Below are 4,409 nucleotides of genomic sequence, written 5' to 3'. Positions count from 1 at the left end.
AATAACCTTCCACAGCCTGCTCTGCCCGGCCCTGTGAGACGCCTGTGCCAGTGGAGATTAGGGTCAGGGAGGCAGGCACTGGGCCGTATTCTAATCACGAGGAACAAAAATGTTGTCTGAGTTGCAAACGATGGATTTCCCTGCTGTTGGCGGATGGTTATTACAAGGCCTGCTCCAGAGAGTCTCTGCTGAGATCAGGGGCCATCCACTGCCAAACACGGGGATTTGGCTTCACTGCGGCACCCAGAGCCCCTCTGTAGTAGTTTATTGGTGGAAAGTCAAGGTCCCCTTTGTTCCAAGTCTTTTCTTGAGTGCTGACGGGTGGAGTCTAGGGACTCCCCTTGGCTCCTGGCGCTCTAGGGACCATCCATGGTCCTGGAGATTGACTAGGAGTTGACTGAGGGTCAGGTAAGCGCTCTGCCTCACGCACTATCTCCTATTACTAATCTCAGTGGCCCCTCTTGGAGGCACTTAACTTTGGCCTCAAAATGTTCAGGAAAGTCTTTGAGGGGTCCTTCCTGGATTATGAAACCCTCACACATCCTCACCTAGAATGTCTCACAGGGTGGGCTTGGACAATGGCCTGGTGTCCAAAAAGTGAAGCCAGGAAAGGAACACCTCCTTGTGGAAAAAGAGGAACAGGGTGAGGCTGGGAGTATGATTTGTTTCTTTCCCCTTTTTTTTGGGGGGGGTGGGTTACACCCAGCAGTGCTCAGAGGTTATTCCTGGCTCTGCGCTCCGAAATCGCCCTTGGCAGGCTCAAGGACCAAATGGGATACCGGGGATCGAACCTAGGTCCGTCCTGGGTCAGCATCATGCAAGGCAAACCCCCTACCACTGCACTATCGCTCCCATCCAGGAGTACGATTTCTCATAAGCATCTTACTCTGTGCCAAGCCCTCAGACACAAGGGCAAAGGAAATGACAAACCTCAGGTCACTGGGGAATCCTTGTGCTCATGAGATCAGGACACAGCGGGCCCAAACAACCTGCTGCTCAGGAGATGATGGGCTCCAAGTCCAAGGTGTTCCCTTTCAGAAGGGCCATGAGGGATGGTCAGTCCTAGAGGGTGAAGCAGTGCTCCTGTGCCTACAGCCCCCCCCCTTTGCCTGGAGCGATGATTCAAGTCTTTCAGCTCCTCACAGGGCTAGCTTAGGAATGAAAGAGCGTTCGAGATTGGAGCCAGAGTCATTGTACAGCAGGGAGGGCACTTGCTTTCTAAGTGGCTGACCCAGGTTTGATCCTCAGCACCCCATATGGCCCCTTGATCCTGCCCGGAGTAATTCTTTTTTTTTTTTTTTTTTTCAAAATAAACAGTAATATTTAATTTTCTGCATAGGATAGGTTCTAGAACATGCAATGTATTCGATATTTATTAAATAAATAAATAATTATTTACAAATATTTTATTTATATCAAATTGAATATAACTAAGTACTTCCTATTTTACAAAACTGAAATCAGTCATTTTGTCACTCAAGATATAGGTCAGTATAACTGCTATCATTAACCAAAAATGCGAGGAGTAATTCTTGGGTGCAGAGCCAAGAGTGATCCATGAACATCGCTGGGTGTGGCCCAACCAGTCCCCTCCCCCCCAACAATAAATAAAATAAAAACCGGGCTGGAGAGATAGCATGGAGGTAAGGCGTTTGCCTTTCATGCAGAAGGTCATTGGTTTGAATCCTGGCATCCCATATGGTCCCCGGAGCCTGCCAGGAGCCATTTCTGAGCATAGAGCCAGGAGGAACCCCTGATCACTGCTGGGTATGACTCAAAAACCAACCAACCAACCGAACAAACAAAAAACCAAACACACTCCTTTCTCCTAGAATAGACCCTGAGGCTGGTTCCAGGCCTCCAGGTTCCACAGAGGGAAACCATTTAAAAATACCGAGGCAGTGTATATGTTGAGAGATAGTACACATGGGAAAGGCCTGTGGCTGATCCAGGCTAGATTCCCTGCACCCCTTGGAGCCACCCAAGTCTGCTAAGAGTAATCACTGAGCGCAGTCAGGAGTAAGCTCTGAGCAAAGCTGGGAGTTCCCTTGCTCCCTCCAAGAAGCCAATAGATCATCAAAAACACCAAGAGAAGTGGGCCAAGGGTGGCTTGGCGTTATGTTTTGCTTAGAAGTCTGAATTTGGGCTGATAGACAGTACAGGCTTGCATGTGGCCAATCCTGGTTTCATCCTTGGCCCCATCTGTGGCCTCCAGAGTTTCACCAGGGGTGCCGTCTGAGCACCACGGGGTGTGATCCAAAAACAAAAATAAAACAGTGGGAGATGGGTACTTGGACAAGCATTTGTTGTTTACTCTCTCTAGATAGTGTAAATGCGGGCACACATATTAGAAGGCTCTGTCCTGTGTCTCTCAGCTTCTGCTCTCTCCCAGATTCAGCCTCCAGAGGAGGCCTGGCCTAGTCTGCCTACAGGACTCTCAGCGAGCCTTGATCCATGTGTGCGGAGTATGGCCCAACCGTGGGAATTGGGAAACTGTGCAACCTTCCCCAACTTCAGAGGACTCAGGTGGAGCCCACCTTGAGGGGGACCGGGGCTAGACTGCCAAGAATGCCCCACACCGACTGTAGCAAGGGCTCCAGTCCTCTCCCAAATCCTGGCACCACACATCTGGAGTGATCTGCACATCTGGCGGGGTCCCTGGGGCAATGGCCACAGCTGTTGACATTTGAGGGAGGAGAACTGGAGCTCCTCCTCCAGGGCCTAGGAGGCCTATAAATAACCAGCATGGGGGGGGGCGTGAGGTTGACCTTGGGGGGGGGGGGCAAGAGCAACGGGCGACTTCCCCACCTCCTTGGCTACAGAGCCAAAGTTTTAGCAAAACAGGAAGAGGCAGCAGCAGCTGCTGGGAAAGTGGGCGTGACCCCTTCCCCCTCTTGCCTGGGGGCCTTCGGATTCCAGCCAGAACCTGGAAGAGGTGGAGTCACTGGGGGATGGAGGGAAGAGACCCAGGCGGGCTGGCCTTAGCTCGCAGGCCCCGCCTGTGGCCCAGCGGAGGCACCCACGAGGGAAGGAGATAGGGTAGGGCGGCCTACCGGGCTGTGCCGGCCACCCGCCCCTGGGTGCTTCTGCTGTTCTCATTGTGGGACCACAGGAGGGAGAGGCTTTAGAAATGGGCCTAGAGTCTGCCTGTGGCCCTGGCAGTGGACCTAGAGGTCCGAGGCCGCTTGGCTTTCTCAAAAGCTTCCAGCTGGCACCGGCGAGGCCCAAGTTCAAAGGCTCTAGACAGAAGGAAGGTTTTCTTTTGGCTTCGGAAAGGGTCCTGCTCTGGAGGGTGGCGAAGTGGCTTAGCAGTAAGGCACTTGAATGTATCCCTGGCACCGTGGTGGTGATGATGATGATGACAGCACTAGTAATAAATAATATTAATTGTAGGGACCGGTGCTATAGTACAGCAGGTAGGGCATTTTCCTTGCACACAGCTGACCCGAGTTCTATCCCCAGCATCCCATAGTGATCCTCAGCATCACTCCTGAGTCTACCAGGAATGATTCCTGAATTGGCTGCATGCAAGGCAAACGCCCCACCACTGTGCTATATCTCCAGCCCTCAGGAGTGATTCCTGAGAGCACTGCCAGGTGTAGCTCCAAAACAAAGCAAAACAAAACAAAAATGATAACAAAATAAAGATACATACCGGAGTGCTAGAACAGCAGGAGGGTGTTTGCCTTAAATGCAGCAGAACCGGAATGGACCCGGGTTCGATCCTCAGCATCCCATATCGTCCTTGAGCCTGCCAGGAGCGATTTCTGAGTGCAAAACCAAACCAGGAGTAACCGCTGAGTGCCTCCAGGTGTTGTGGCCCAGAAACCAAAGATTAAATAAAGTAAAATAGATAACATAATAGTAGAATTACAATTCGAAGAGTGGAGAGTTTCCCTGTTAATTGTGGAGGTGAGCAGGTCAAAGCTCCGGAGCAGACCTGCTATTTTGGCATCTCCAGGGACAAGCTCAGAGGGCCAAGTGATGCCCAAGATCGAAGGAGATATTTACGACATGTTGCTTTGCTTTTCTCCTGCTTGTCTGAGGGTCACTGACCTCTGAGTATCTGTTCTTCCATGGCTGGCTGGCTGGGGACATTGGGCTGAAGCTTAAATTCGCTTCTGCCTTTATTTTTTGTTTATGGGCTTTACCTGGGTATATTTAGGGCTTCCTCTGGCTCTGCACAACGGGAGCTCTTGGTGGTGCCAAGGATGGAAGCTAGGTCAGCTGCATGCTAGGGGAGTGCCTTACTTGCTGTACTGTCTCTCTATTATTATTATTTTCTTTTTGGTTTTTCGGGTCACACCCGTTTGATGCTCAGGGGTTACTCCTGGCTAAGCGCCCAGAAATTGCCCCTGGCTTGGGGGGACCATATGGGGCGCCGGGGGATCGAACCTCGGCCCTTCCTT

This window comes from Suncus etruscus, chromosome 11 (genome assembly GCF_024139225.1).
Source record: "Suncus etruscus isolate mSunEtr1 chromosome 11, mSunEtr1.pri.cur, whole genome shotgun sequence".
Taxonomy (NCBI): Eukaryota; Metazoa; Chordata; class Mammalia; order Eulipotyphla; family Soricidae; genus Suncus; species Suncus etruscus.
The sequence above is the reverse complement of the archived record's forward strand: the minus strand, read 5'-3'. Positions refer to the sequence as shown.